Consider the following 16947-nt stretch of genomic DNA (forward strand, 5'->3'; position numbering starts at 1 on the left):
GTTTCCTTCTCTGGACTTCTAGCCTTTTGAAATATGTCTATAATCCTTTTAAAAAGCCAATCCAAGTGTGTTGTTAGGATATACAAACCTTATATAAATCAATAATCAGTCACCAGTGTGATGTTAAAAGAGCAATAAGTGCCCAGGGCAAGACAAGAAATCCACACATTTACAAGGAGTTTGCCTTGTTAAAGGAATTTCCTATCATTGATTTTTTTAAACATATTTTAAAAGGATTTTTCTCTTCTGTTTCTATAGCACCAATATTTCCCCAAAATATCTCTCCCTCTCCCCTATCTGGAGAACCATACTTTATAACAAAGAATTTTTTAAATATCAGGGGGAAAGTTCAGTAAAAATACAAATACCTCAGGCAGCTAGATAGCACAGTGGTTAAAGCACTGGCCCTGGATTCAGGAGGACCTGAGTTCAAATCTGACACTGACACTTACTAGCTGTGTGATCCTGGGCAAGTCACTTAACTCTCATTGTCCTGCCAAAAAAAAAAAATACAAATACCTCAACCAAGTCCAACATTATATTATTATAGTGTTCTCTACCCATTGTGCCCCACCTCTGCAAAGAAGAGGTATGTGTGGGGAGGGGGGTAAGGGGGGGGTTGAATCATTCCCATAACTCTTTTGACGAAAAGCTTGGTCATTATAATTTTTTACAGAATTCAGCATCAATTGTTTCCATTTACATTATTGTAGTCATTAGGAATATTGTTTTCTTGTTTCTATTTATTTTACTTTGTCTATCTTCCCATGCATCTCTAAATTCTTCATATTCATTGCTTTGCAGTGAAGTATGCTCATGGTACATTCATGTACCACAACTTGTTTATATACTACCCAGTCAAAACTATCTACTTTTTTTTCAATTCTCTGTTGCTATTGGGTTATTGTGCTAAGGGCTATTATGAATATTTTTATGTATATGAGAACGTTCCTTTTATCACTGATTCCCTTGGTGTAAAAACCTAGCAGTGAGATCTTAGTACCAAATAATGTGGATATTTTAGTCACTTAGCCTAATTCCAAATTGTTTTCCTGAATTGTTGGACCAACTCACAGCTTAACCAATATTTCATTAGTAGTCCTGACTGTCCACAAATTCTCCAAAATTGATTATAATCTTTTCTCATCTTTGCCAATTTACCACCCTCTAAAAGGGTATATCACCAGTGCTAAAATAAAACCTCATCTGTGTGTTAACAATGGTTAACAATGGCTGAACAAGGATGCATGACAATGCCTTGGACACACCCATTATACTTACATGGATAAAACTGGGACATAATAGGGATTGGCAAGACACTGGCCAGTTCTTCCATTTGTTTATTGGGTGGGCCTCTCTTTTAACAGACAGAAATGAAGAAAGTGAAGAGCCATGAAGGAGAAGTAAAGGTGGAAACAGGAAGTACAGGAGACTAAGATGAAGGTTAATTCTCTACACTTTTGCCTAGGGTCAGGCCTAGTACGTGGCTAGTCTATGCACCTTCTCCACTGCCATAGCCAGTGTAAAGCAGAGATTCTGAGAATTTTGGTTCCCCCCAAATAAAAAAAAAATTTTGGCTGGAAATCAAGAATCCCTGTCTCCTCCACCCTTTCCTACTCATCCCCAAGCAGATAACAGATTCTTTGTGTAATGGCAAAAAAATGCATAAAGTCTAGAAATTCTACTCCCTCACTGTATAATGGCTGTCAAAACAGAATCTGCCTTTTCAGTCATGGCATTCTCTCAGGCAACTGGCCCAGAATTACTTGCACAGTTTGACATTTTAGATGGGTCTGTGCCCCCTCTGCCTTCCACGCTAGAAACAGAAAATTTAGGGAATAGGATGTTTAAGATCTCAGCAAGAAATGGAGGAGGGAAGAGGGTAAGAAAAGGACTTATCTACTCCACTTTTTCAAGTCAAATCTATTTCCTAAAGTATGACTCCAACCAAAAGCAAGGGTCATAAAGAAATATAAGATTTGGTAGGGAAAACACTAGATCTGGAATCCAAAAACCTGACTCTACCACTTACTCCAAGAGTAACCTTGGTCAAGTTACTTTACCTCTTTGGACTTCAGTTTCTTCATATGTAAAATGGATTTAAACTAGATGAACTAGATCTGCAAGGATCCTTTTAACTCTAAAACTACAAATCTAAAAGACAAAAGGATGCTATTTCATGGAAACCAAGCCATAGAAGAAGGTAGAAAAGCTTCCTTCTGCTCCCAAGAGACTAGTGATCTAGTAATACTCATGTTTCTTTCACACTTCTGAATGAAAAACTGTGTTGTAGGGATGATCTTGGGCTTTCTCTTTCTTTAGGTTAAGGCATGTATCTCTCCCCAAAGCCATATTTCTGGCTTTCCTGACTGATAATGACTCTTTCTTTTGGTGTAGGTGCTTCTGTCCAACCAGAAACAGCCAAAACCAAAACAAAACAAAACAAAAACCACTTTTATAACTAGAAGCATTGTTTTTACATCAAAATAATAGCTGGAAATATTGTCCATGGACAAGAGCCCCCATGATCAAGTTGTTTATCAGTTATAAATTACTCATGTCAAAACCAACAATTGTTACTAATTTGAAATGGTGTGAGAGAAATAAGAGAAGGGAAAGTGTTGGACAGCAGTTCAAGTTAATATTCAAGTTGTTCAATGCAATCCTCAATGGGTGGTGCTTCATGCTGGCTATTTAAAACTGAATACGATATCCCTAGTCATGGCTTGACAGATTAATCTGTACCAATCAGGAAAAATATGTGTAGAGGGAGCCAGAGAGCAGGAATGGCTTGTTACCTGTTGACAGCATGAGCACAAGAGGCACTGGGGGACCCAAACATAAGTTTAGTAGTTTGATAGAGACTAGAGATGTACATATGTTGTTTGGGGCTATTTCTCCATTTCTAGATAATACAGCCCCTATCTTGGTGTCTTATTCTTTGAATGGTGTGGTTATCTAAGGTAACAACAGCCGAACATTTGGGGGCATTTTACACAAATCACTTCTCCAGAACATCCTAACTTCATGAAAAGTAGTATAAGTATTACTATTCCATGGATGAGGTAGCCGGGGCTCAAAGAGGGTCAGTGATGTGTCGTAGCTTTTAATGGATAGAAACAGGATTTCAACCTAGCTCTTCTAACTTCAACTCCTCTGCTCTTTCTACCATTTTTTGTTTTTCAGTCATTTCACTTGTGTCTGACTCTTCATGACCCCATTTGGAATTTTCTTGGCAAAAATACTGGAGTGGTTTGCCATTTCCTTCTACAGATCATTTTACATATAAGGAAAATGGGGCAAATAGGGTTAAGTGATTCTCCCAGAGTTACCCAGCTAGTAAGTATCTGAGGCTAAATTTGAACTCAGGAAGAAGAGTCTTCCTGACTCCAGGCCTGGCACTCTATCTGTTGTACCAACCACCTTTTTCCACCATACCATAGCCATAATTATAGGGCCATAATTTTCAAACTACAATTATGAATGAATATAAATCTCCTTTCCTAGCCAGCCAGTACCTAGTGAAAGAACCCAAGGAGTTAAAAAATATTTCCCTGGGCCTAAATGAATTTCAGAATGGACTTGTATGAAATTATATACAAGGTATAATACAGAGAATAATGGACCTGAAATGAGAACTGTGCTAAATGGCATGGCCAAAGTAGCACAGGTCATAAACAACAGAATTTGAATTCAAATTCAGGTTTTCCAGCTCCAGATCTTGTGTCTTTTCAACTATATTTCATATGGAGTTCCATGAAAGTCCATTCTGTGTCAGAGAAATCTTCTGAACTCCTTGGGTTCTTGAACAGAGGCTAGTCAGCTATTGTGACTCTCCCTCAAACAACATCCTTCCCATGACACACTGAGCAGTAGAATTCCATAATCAAACCCCATTCACCAGGCAGACATAGGAGGGGCCAAGCCTGTCTGAGACAGCAACCAAAACCTCTGCTAATGAATACAGGGAAAATGAAGGACAGAGCAAGGGCTTCAAGGATGGGATCAGCTAGATCCAGAAGAAGCACAAATAACACTGTTCGAAGAATCCAAAACTAAGGGCAACTGGCCCAGAAATAACTCAGGGAACTGGAAGGTTCAAAATGAAGACATTAGGCAGCAAATAGGCAGCATTTCCACCTATCAGTAGCATGAATATCTAATAGCATTGCTCCAGTGCCGACGGACCATACTCTGCAGCCTAGCAAGCCCAAGGAGATGCATATACCTGCCTGAGTTGGCAGTTCCCATATCCAGCAGGCTATGATTTGAACATATCCTTCCTTTTATCATTATCTGTAATGGGATTTGGAGGTTTCAGGAATGCAGAATCTTCCCTTTACAATACATATAATGCCCCCCCCCAAACAAAAACAAAAACAAACAAAAAAATACAATACATATAATGTGTTGGGATCATTTTTTAATATACTTGTCAGGCAATAGAGCCAAACAACCTGGAGACAACTCAGACTCTTAATTGATATAATTTTTATGGTTCATTTGCTACAACATTGAATTTTGCTTTCAAATTCTGTAGTGAACAGAGCTGACAATTTTCAGCAACACACTGGAAATACCTAATAGCAAAGACAGTTGACTAAACAATTTCCTAGTGTGAGATGGTGGTGGTGGTGGTGTTCAGTCATATCAGTCATGTCTGACTCTTCCTAACCCCATTTGGGGTTTTTCTTAGCAAAGATACTAGAGTAGTTTGCCATTTCCTTCTCCAGCTCATTTTACAGATGAGGAAAAGCAAACAAGGCTAAGTGACTTGTCCAAAGTCACTTAGCTAGTAAGTGTTTGAGGCCAGATTAAAAGATCAATTTTCCTGACTCTAAGTCTGGTACCCTCTCCGTTATGCCACTTAGCTTCCCATAAAGCATTTGGTAGGTCTTATAAGTGTTTATTCCTTTCCCTGTCCCTCCCTGGCCTCAGGGTCAGGAAGAGTTGAGTTCAAATTTCAACTCAACCATAAACTGACTGTGTGATCCTGAAAAAATGCTATACCTAGGGGCGGCTAGGTAACACAGTGGATAGAGCGCTGGCCCTGGATTCAGGAAGACCTGAGTTCAAATCTGACCTCAGACACTTGAGACTTACTAGCTGTGTGATCCTAAGCAAGTCACTTAACCCCAATTGCCACACACACACACACACACACACACACAAAATGCTATAACTTCTTGGCATTCCCAGGAAATTTTTTGAGACTGTAAATTGCAGAGAAGTTACTGATCTAAATTGGTAGAGGAAATTCCTCTCTGGGAAGTTACTATATCAATGAAATCACAGGTCCCATCGAAAATATACTTAGGAACTGGGATACAAAGACCAAAAGAAAAAAAAATCAGTCTCTATTCTCAAGGAGATTAGCTTCCATTTGGGGGATATGACATGTATCCAGATAAATAAATATAAAGTAATTTAAGGGGAAAGAGCTTTAACAACTGATCAAGAAAGACTTTGTGTACCCTAGCTGTGCTTTGAAGAAAGCTAGGAATTCAAAGAGGCAGGGGTCAGGAGAGCATCCTAGGCAGGGGCAACAGCCTGGGCAAAGGTATAGAGATGGGAAAGGAAAGGGAATATCAGGTTCAGGGAATAGCTAGTCAGCCAGTTGAAATGAAATGTAGAATCCAGAAAGGAAGTATTATGAAATAAACCTAGAAAATAAGGGGGAGCCTGAGTGTGATGGGCTATTATAAATGCTAGGCTGAGGACTTTATTTCATCCTATTGTGGCCCTGTGATCACTGTCATTAGTAATTGATGAATGAAGACATGTTTTCATATTTTTTATTCATTATTTTTTAAGGTAGTCTAGACTCTTACCCGACATCTTGCATGGTAAGAAACTAAGACAGAGGGCAGCTAGGTGGCAAAGTGGATAAAGCACCAGCCCTGGATTCAGGAGGACCCGAGTTCAAATCTGGCCTCAGATACTTGACACTTACTAGCTGTGTGACCCTGGGCAAGTCACTTAACCCTCATTGCCCCACAGAGAGAGAGAGAGAGAGAGAGAGAGAGAGAGAGAGAGAGTAGAGAGAGTGAGACAAAGGGATTCAATAAATTAGGCAGTGACATAGGCAATGAGGATAAGACTATGATCCTGATTCTTCTTGTTCCAAACTTCTTCCCATTTAGGAGTTAGGCACTAAAGCAAGATAAAAAGATCAATGAAACATGGTCCCTGATCTCAAGGTACTTGCAATCTAGAAAGTGGCAATACACACGAAATACATAATACATAAAATATAATGCAAACTAGAATCAGATAAGTTCATAAGAAAAGTCCAAAGATCAGATAAGGAAGAGATCACTAAGGAAGGAGAAGAAAAAGCTACATGGAGGAATTTGGTCAGGTAGGTAGCATGGTGAATAGACTGCTGGGCCTGGAGTCAAGAAGACCTGAGTTCAAATTCTGACTTTGACTAATAAAAACAACAATTAGCATTTATATAATGTAGGAATATATAATATCTACAACTTTATTTATAATCAAGTTTTGCAGAACACTTTAAATAATAATTAAAAACCTAACACTAATATAGCACTTACTATGTGCCAGGCACTACACTAAGCACTTTACAATGATTATCTCATATGATCCTCACAACAACCTTGGGATGTAGGTGCTACTGTTGTTATCCTCATCTTTCAGAAAAGGAAACTGAGTCAAAGATTAAGTTACTTGTGCCTAGAGCCACATAGATATTGTCTGAAGACAAATTTGAATTTAGGTCTTCCTGAATCTAGGCCCAATACCCTATCCACTGTGCCCTTTAGTTGCCTAAATACCAATAGTGTGATGTCAGGCAATTCACTTAAACCTCTCGGTGCCCAGGCAACTAAGATTATAAGTGGCAAACTAGTGGGTGATCGGACACTAGCTTACACACTGGCAGTTCCCCACATAGGGCCCCTAGGTGATATCAGTCAATTCTAGCACCAGGGATGGAATCAGGAAGATTCATCTTCCTGAGTTCAAATCTGGACTCAGGCATTTAGCATCTGTGTGACCATGGGCAAGTCATTTAATGCTGTTTGCCTTAGTTTCCTGTAAAATGAGCTGGAAAGGGAAATGGCAAACCATTCTAGTGTCTCTGCCAAGAAAACCCCAAAGGAAGTCACAGAGTCAGACACAACTGAACAACAAAAGTTCCCACCATAGATGAAATCCCAGGTCAGATTTTTAAAAAACTAAATATTCAAAATATTAAAAGGAATTAATTTCCTTCTACTGATATCAAATCATTTTTATCAATATTTTTTTCTTCCTTAACCTGTTTTTACTACTTCATGAGTTTTCAGTTTTCAGCATTTCATATGAAGCCACTCACTCCATTGCTATAAGACTATGGCTGCATTATGCATACAGAAGGCGTAGTGGAACAGAACACCACCAGGGGGCAGGATAGACCTGATATGGTCTATGACTCCAAACAGTTTTTGGCTTCACAATTTGAAGTTTCTCAAAATTTGTTTTTTCCTTGCAAAAACCAAACAAACAAACAAACAAAACAAAGTGTCACCCTTATATCCCTGTCTATCTTGAATCTAGACATTCCAGGAGTGCACCAAAACCCAGACGGGAAGAGCCTCTCCTACTGAAATGGAAAATGAATACTAGAAAGCTCTTATCCATTGGGAAGCAGAGGGAAGGAGAGAAAATAGATTTTTATTAATTTTTAAAACAACTTAACTTTTCAAAAGAAATAAAGCTCTTGCCCTACACTGACCTTTACCTACCACACCGACACAGAACATGAGTTCTTTTAAGATGTGAAAGTTATTGGAATGACTTCTACAACATTCATGAGGGGAGAATGAGCCCTGGGCTTGATTATTACAATATGGATTGAAAGCAAAGACAGAATGATATAGTAATGTGGGTCACTGGTGCCTTGAAAGCAGATTTTTGGCTGTACTCCCGGGAATCTAAGCCTGTAAAAATTTACATGATTTCTAGTAGCAGCCAGACATATTTAGGAAGAAACCTGTTGCCCATTAACATTTCAAATCACCTTCTATCATCGCTTCCCCAGGGTGATTTGGAATAAATGGGCCATGTACCAGAACAGGGTGTCAGAACTCCAAGTAGTCAATCAAGATCCCCTGAATCAATTCTCCATGATTCTTTTCTCCCCCGTGGGAAATGACATTGTTAGGGATCAAGCTTCAGAGTCAGAATCAGAAAGGGAGGCAAGGATCAAGAACTAGGAAATATCAAAATAACCAAATTTGAATCAGAATAACAAGAGTTGGAATAATCAATTATTATTTTTACCAATAGCAATAATACTAACAACAGCTTACATTTTAGCACTTTACAATATAGATGAGAATTCCAGAGATCAGAGAATTTGGGCAAATTGTTCCAGGTCACACAGAGAGTAAACAGAAGAGCTGGGGGGGGGGGGTGAGGGGGGGGGAACACATTCAGACTAAGAGCTGGGTCTGTAACAAGAAAACTGGAGTGCAAACTGATAGGTGACAGACACCGAATTCACCCAGTTTACAGTCTGCTCTTGAAGACAGCTCTAAGAAATTGCCATGTGAGAATTGGAATGACACCCCTGCTGGGAGGGACATTGTGAGCTCTGGCCGGAAAAGAAAACATGTGACTTCGGCATCCGGAAGTGATGTCTGCTGCCCATGGGTCCTGTCAATCAGTGTTACCAGCCAATTAGCTTGGAGGTGTGTGTGTGTGTGTGTGTGTGTGTGTGTGTGTGGCCCTCTTTCCTGTTTCACAGGAGGGTTCTGGGAGAAGCTGTTTAGGATTGAGGTCCTTTCGTTTCTGGACTTTGGCATGGTGGGGGACTTCACGTGGGCTGCTAGGAAAGGAAGATTTTTTTCTCTTTGGCTATGCTGAATAAATCTAAACTAGGATTTCCCATGCTATAAGGAATCTGTTCTCAATCTCACTCTCTCTTCATTAACTTCTTTTTTTTTTTTTTTTAGTGAGGCAATTGGGGTTAAGTGACTTGCCCAGGGTCACAGAGCTAGTAAGTGTTAAGTGTCTGAGGTCAGATTTGAACTCAGGTACTCCTGACTCCAGGGCCAGCGCTCTATCCACTGCGCCACCTAGCTGCCCCTCTCTTCATTAACTTCTGATGCACTTTAATAAGTACTTAAAAGGCTAAACTCTTGCTAAAGCTTCTAATTTAAGGCAACCACTCATTAGATTTTAGACATCACAGCTAGAATTTTAGGCCCTTACAGCCAGTGGAAGGAAGGGGTTCATTTAGAGGGTCCCATACCTTGTCAGTAAGTAATTCAGGGGGGTGGCTAGGTGGCGCAGTGGATAAAGCACCAGCCCTGGATTCAGGAGTACCTGAGTTCAAATATGGCCTCAGACACTTGACACTTACTAGCCGTGTGACCCTGGGCAAGTCACTTAACCCCCATTGCCCCGCAAAAAAAAAAAAAGAAATATGTGCCAGCACACCCATCTGAAATAAGTCAGGAGGAGATGGAGGTAAGGACCACCAGTTCCTCTGGGTCTGGTACATTTGTTTTTTCAATGCTATAGTCACCTGACTAAGCACCCTTGTGTCTATTCCACTTTCCCCTGTGTTTGAGGATGGGAACTTCTGATGGCTCTGCTGCTGCCATGGTTACTCCTCTGCTGCTCCATGGGTAGGGAAATGCCCCTCCACCTCCCTCCTCTCTGTATTCTCTCTCTTTCCTCTCAAGAGAAATCTTCAAAACCTCCCTCTAGTCCTCATCTCCTGTTACCTTCCTCTCTTCTCCAGCTCAAACACAATTCCCAAGGCCTTTACTATCTTAGGCCTTCCCTTGTGAGACAGATAGTCTAAGCCTTGTCAAAAAGACTGTTCAGTTTATTTGTTTTTAGGAAATGTCGATTTTTCACTTTCATTTTACAGATAACAAAACTGAGACAAAAGAATTCAATAATTTAGGCAGAGATGCAAAGCTAGGCAATGGCACTGAGGATAAGACTGGAACCCCAAACCCTCTCATCCCAAACTTCTACATGTACATTAGGGCTACACATCCTGAGCCATTCATTCTCTCACAGTGATTAGTGTAAAACAAAATTAGATATTGGAACCAAGATACAGTTGGAACAAGGTGAGAACACGATGTGAGACAAGGAACATTGATTTGGCATTTTTCACCGTTGGGGAAATATTCAGCAGAGGTATCTTGGGAGCTATGTGCTTGTAATTTATCTGATGCCTAGAATAACCTGTTCTGTAAACACAAGATGGTGGGCAATCAGTAGCTAAGAAAACATCATCTCAGGGACAGATGTGACAAGGTTAGAGGGGGGAGAGATTACATAGCCCTGTCTGACTCCTCCTCCAATTCCCACACATGGAACTCACATTCACAGCCATGTGATTGATGCTCCGGGAAACCTCCTTGCAGTGCTGTGTGTGAGCTAATTATAGGGAATGACCTGCAGTCAGTTAGTCAGGAGTGAGCGAGAGGATCATTAGGTGAGACAGCTGATAGTTGCTTATTCAGGAGAGGACTGCTTTTGAAGGGAGCAAAGTAAAAAAGCTTGGCAGAAACTCAACACCTCTTAGAAGAACAGATTAGTCAAAAGGAAGAAAAGGAGGAAGCATTGTGGACGTCTTAAAGCAGCAGACAAAGATGCCTGTGTTTGGGATTGCTCAGCTGCCTCCAGAAAATGTCCATTTATTTTCTTTACACCCTTTTTACATTTTAAGTGGAATCTCGTGAATGTGCCTTTTCAGGGATCCCAATTTCACCGGCTTCACCACACCTCGTGTTGCCATTTTAATGAAGCATCGTTTTCTCCAGAGGGTGTGGGAACAAAACTTATTTAATGGCCCCTCAGAGCAAATACTGAGCTCTTCAAACATTCTCTCAGATTCAAACAACCACCCCACAACTCACTTCCTTTTCACAAACTTGGTTGTTTACCAAAACCTATTAGCCAACAAACAGGATTTTCTTTTACCTCCAAAGCTATAGGTCCTTTGTAGAACACCTGCAGGATGCTTAGCATACCCGGAAACCTGGGGTCAAAGATCCCTCTCAAGCTGACTTTAGTGGGGTTCTCCTTGAATCATGATACCATATCCTGCAATTACCAGAGCCTATTGACTACTGGGAAGGCATCAGGAATTCACAGGTTTGTAGAATTTTAGAGCAGAAAAGGACTGTATAAATCAATCTACTCCATTTTCAAAAGGAGGCTAAACTAGAGCATTCGAGTGACCCATCCAAGGTCACTTGAATAGCTATAGAAAATTAACTCAAGTGGCAAAAATGCAAAAAGCATAACTGAAAATCTTAAGCAATAAGAAGAGATGTAGATTTATAGACTATTCAAGATGAAAGACACCTGAGAGTTCTGGGGGAGGCTGTCTCCAGTGGCATGTAAGCTCATGGAGAGCAAGGACTGTATTTCACTTTGTCTTTGTATCTAATTTTCTACCTACCCCAGCCAATCCTAGCTCAGTGGCTTGCACATACTCAAATGCTAAAATAGAGTTCTGATCTCATTGATTCAGGATCTCCAATGATTCAGATCTCAATTCATCCTTCCCTACCCACCCATGGCCTCTCATAATTTTCTCACAAGGTGGCCACTCAATATTCTAAAGACCTCCCTTTATTTCTCAATCGGAGCACTACACCACAGAAACTTTGTAATGTGCCGTACAAAACGTGTTTCTTATTTATCACCTTTGGTAATATGAGGAAACAAACTCCACCATTGTTCCACATAACTGTAAGCAGCGACATAGCATGTTCTCATTGACAGAATGCTAAATTTGGAGCTAACAGACCTAGGTTTGATCCCTGGCTTTGCTGAAATGACCCTATGTATGTTCACTTAACCTTTCTAAGCTTCAGTTTCATCATCTATAAAATGATCTCTAAGGTCCCTTCCATCTTTAAATCTATGATCCTATGAACTTCCTTTTTTCTTCTGGTTTAATTTTTCATAAGAGACTTAATATGAATGTGGGTCAGTTTTTCCAACAGTAAATTGATTCACTGGATCACTAAACAAAGATTTCATAGAGTATCAACAGCTAAATTAACATTGGTATTTTGGGTTTGTTTGTTTTTTGTTTTGTTTTTTTGTTGGGGCAATGAGGGTTAAGTGACTTGCCCAGGGTCACACAGCTAGTAAATGTCAAGTATCTGAAGTCAGATTTGAACTGTGCCACCTAGCTGCCCCCAACATTGGTATTTAAGGTATGTGTTGCACCTATAGGTTCTATATGCCCATGTGTGTTATTCAAATGTAACTCATTAAAGGCATTGATAAATAGATATCTCTAAAGCAGGGCTTCTTAAATTTTTTCCACTTGCAAACCCTGGGCATATAGGTATATAAAATAGAAGTACATAACCTTTTACTGCTGCCAAATTTTTCCCGACCCCCACATTCAGTTACCTGTGACCCAAAGTTTAAGAAGCTTTTCTCTAGAATACTTATAAATGTTATATTACTTCTCTAAGGGAAACTGTAATTCCTGCCTTGAGAGGAATAGGACTTCAAGGCTGGCCACTCTGGTCTCATCTCTCAGAGGGATACTGAGCTAAAATGATATCTATCTATCCCACCTCCCAAATATTTATGGTTCAAGGACACAATTGTAGTTCAAACCCTGCCACCCCCCCCAAAAAAAAAAAAGTTTCCTTGATATTACAAAGTCAATTATAGGGTCAGCTAGGTGGTGCAGTGGATAAAGCACTGGCCCTCGATTCAGGAGGACCTGAGTTCAAATCTGGCTTCAGAAACTTGATACTTACTAGCTGTGTAACCCTGGGCAAGTCACTTAACCCTCATTGCCCTGCAAAAAAAAAAGTCAATTACAGCAAAAAGAAAAGAAGCAGGCCTAACAATATTAAATCTTTCAATTACCTCTTCTTTAAATTGGCAAAATATCCCATTTTAGCAAAATATCACCCACTCAAATCCAGATGATGTCAGCAAGTATAAGATTTACAGTTTGGCACTCCTTCCAAATATATTAGACAATAAACATTCGCATGATGTAAACAAACTAAAAAATCCAGTGTTTCTCTTTTTATATACACCACGGTAAGAAAGTTCCATTATAATAAGGTTTAGATATGTATGTCCTAGTCATCCTCTTAAAATGAGATTCTACCTGAATACAAACTAGATATCAACATACAGAAGAATATATTTTACCAAGTTCAGATAACAAAGTATTCAGAATCAGTATCTTTGAGATTCAAATACAGTCATTCTGTTATGAAAAAATACCACAATTCCCCAATTTTGTTTTGAATTGAATTACAACTCCAGCCTTCTTATAAACCCCCAAAAAAGTTATATTACTTATATTTTGAAAATCCTGATATTATGAAGACAGAACAATATTATACCATATAATTTAGGGATTAAGAAGAAAGGGTAGGGGGGCAGCTAGGTGGTGCAGTGAATAGAGCACCGGCCCTGGAGTCAGGAGTACCTGGGTTCAAATCCGGATTCAGACATTTAATACTTACTAGCTGTGTGACCCTGGGCAAGTCACTTAACCCCAACTGCCTCACTAAAAAAAAAAAAAGAAGAAGAAGAAAGGGTAGGAAGTATAAGAAATAATAAGACAAAGATTAAAAGATTGCTGTTTGGTTTTTGTTTCTTTTGGGGGGAGGGGGAGGTACCGAAATGGAGAGAGAATGGGGAGAACCAAACTCAGAAAAGTGAGAATTCAGGGAATCTGACCTTGGATATAATCCAAATGGAAAAGCCTCGATTGATTCAAAGAGGGCAGAAACACCGTTTTTGGACCTTATTCTGAACTGTGTTGTGTGGCAGAGAGACTATATCAATAGAGTCATTGGGATAGGGACTCCAAAAGTGAACATCAATCTGATGAATTTGTCAGGTGGGTGAGAAGTAGGCAACTTTGACCTAAAATTGGGAGCCAGGAATGAAGTGGGGACAGGGGCAGCATGGAGGAGTACAAGGAACACATGTAAACAACCCATATGAGATTATTCTTTAGTATCTAGGGGAGTTGAATTGTTGCTAATGTTTATTGATTGATTCAATCATTACTACATCTAAGAAGAGAGGTACCAACCTCAAAGTGAAACAAAGGGATAACAATACAAAACAATCCCTATATACTGAAAACAAAACCCCCACAAAAGTTGAGGTACCTCCTAAGTACCTACATAGTGGTAACTGGACCTATATGTCAAAAATATACTTTTAAAAATATAAATAAAAATGTTTAATCTAGAAAGGTGGGGGAGGGGTGTGCTGGGAAAGTTACAGGAGGTATATATGTATTTATACACACACACATATATTGTGCATTTATGATTTATTTAGATATTATTTATATAGTAATTCTATTTAAACAAATTTGCCATACAAATTATTTCTATAAATTGATATGTATTTGTTACTTATAAAACAGTTATTTAAGGATTTAAAATACTAAGTTATATGTATTAGAATATATCTAGGTATATCTAAATGTAATAATGTAGAAAATTTACATTATATATGTCATATATCTTTGTGTATATTATACCTATGTTTGACACATGTATAAAATATAATTATATATCACAAATTTTTTTAAAGTATACTTAAGTGATTTCTTCTCTGCCACCCAACACTATCTAAATGTCAAAAAACTGATGCCAATTTTAAATTCACGAGCAATAATGATGTTCTTTTGATCTTGCTATTTGTTGCTTCTGTAAATACTTAATTTTTCTACTATATTTGTCATTTTCTTTTTTATTTCTTCTCATTCTATTTTCTAGTCTTAATTCTCACTGAATTTCCTCATCTGATTTTCTACTTTCTTTTATTATTGATTTTATTTGATCTTCTGTTTCTCTTAGCATTTCTAGTTCCTGCTTAATATCTGGAAATGTGTCATTTATCAACCAAAGTATATTTCTCATGGTGTTTTGAGTGATTTCTTTTTCATCTCTTTTGTTCCTAGTGTTTTAACTGATTCAGTTGTATTATGCTATTTTTAATTTTATCATCATCAGGTTTTACTTGTTTTCTCTTTTGGTTGGCTTTTTTTTTCTTATATACTTTTTAACCACTTCTCTTTCCTAGTTTCTTTTTTTTTTGGGGGGGGGTGCTAGGGTTCTAAATCTTTCTAGTTCTCATCTCTTCATCTTCCCCACAAAAATAAAGTATGAGATAGTTTATCAATTGATATGCTAAAATTTAGGAAAATTATATCTCCAGCATTCCCCTCATCTACCAGTTTGGTGGTCCTGTCTAAGAATAAACTAAGATGAACCTGACATGACCTGTTCTTGATGAAGCTGAACTAGATCTTAGGAATCACTACTTTTTCCACTAGATGCCGTCCGTTCTAAGGCCACCTTTTATGTATTCTATTTATTTTGTATGTACCTATTTACATGTACATTATCTTCCCCATGCAAATATAAGCTCCCTAAGGGCAGGAACTGTTTTAACTTTTTCTTTGTATCCTTAAGTGTTAGCACATTTCGTGGAACAAAATAAGCACTTTTAATAAATGCTTAATGTTTGATAGATGTTCACTGTAACGATTGGAATGACGCCACCTGCTGGATACTTACTGTAGAAGAGTTCTGCCCATGAAGCAAAGGTCTTTGAGGGCAAGACCAGGAGTCTTTTCTTTGGCGGGGAGGAAGTGACGCAGACTAGTGGGAGGAGGAAGGAAGAGACTGGCGCTCGGTCTGGCTCTCTTTCCTGAGGACGCTGGCGGAGAAGGGAGCTAGAAATGCGCTCTCCCTTGAATAGATAGGAATCTAGGCCTTTCTCTCTCTCTTTACCAAATTCTTATTCTCCTTAATAAATGCTTAAAAGTCTAACTCTTGCTAAAGCTTATAATTTATTGGCGACCACTCATTAGATTTTAGACAGACTAGCTAGAATTTTAGCCCTTAACATTCACTATCTTTTTAGTAACCTACCTAGAATTTTCCTATTACTCAAAGTCAAGTTTAATATCCTCTAGTCTGTAAACCATTCCTTTCCCTTTTGTTGAATGTTGTTACATTTGCTCTTCTCCAATTTTATGGCAGTGGTCCATTTCCCACAATCTTTCAAACACTAACAGAGGCTCCAAAATCACCTAGAACACTTCTTTCAATATATGATAATGTAGGGGGCAACTAGGTGGCACAGTGGATAGAGCACTGGCCCTGGAGTTGGGAATACCTGAGTTCAAATCCAGCCTCAGACACTTAACACTAGCTGTGTTACCCTGGGCAAGTCACTTAACCCCAATGATAGTTCCTCCAGGCCAGGCAACCAGAATTTATCAGGGACATCTAGGTGCTCTCTGATGATCTCCTTATTTATCTTGGGCTCTGACTCAAGGTTGGTCATTTTTGTTCCATCACTTCCATTACAAAGATTATCCACCTGGACAGTGAAAACAGAAACAGTAAGAATGAAGAAGCTCTGCTTTCTCTCTCTTGGTGGTCACCAACATTCTCTGTCCCACCCAAGCAGAGATTCTAGTTTTTCTACCCAATAAAGTTAAAATCACAACAACTCTTCTTGTAATTCTTATCTTCCTCACCACCCTTGGCTCATTCGGAGTTTTAATAGCTCTTCTACAATTTTTATAGGACCATACCATGCCCTTATAACCTTCCTCTCTTACCTTCCCTTGTTTCCATATTCTCGAAATTACTTTTTGTAACCAACCTAAGTTGGTTAGTTTCTTGTGAATTCACCCATGCCTCTTTAGAAATAGTCCATTTTGGGAGGCAGCTAGGTGGCAGAGTGGATAAAGCACCGGCCCTGGATTCAGGAGACCTGAGTTCAAATATGACTTCAGACACTTGACACTTACTAGCAGTGTGACCCTGGGCAAGTCACTTAACCCTCATTGCCCTACCAAAAAACAAAACAGAAATAGTCCATTTTTCTTAGTTATTGGAAATGTTTTCCTGTGTCTTCAAACTTCTATTCGTGAGCACTTCT

This window comes from Dromiciops gliroides, chromosome 1 (genome assembly GCF_019393635.1).
Source record: "Dromiciops gliroides isolate mDroGli1 chromosome 1, mDroGli1.pri, whole genome shotgun sequence".
Classification (NCBI taxonomy): domain Eukaryota; kingdom Metazoa; phylum Chordata; class Mammalia; order Microbiotheria; family Microbiotheriidae; genus Dromiciops; species Dromiciops gliroides.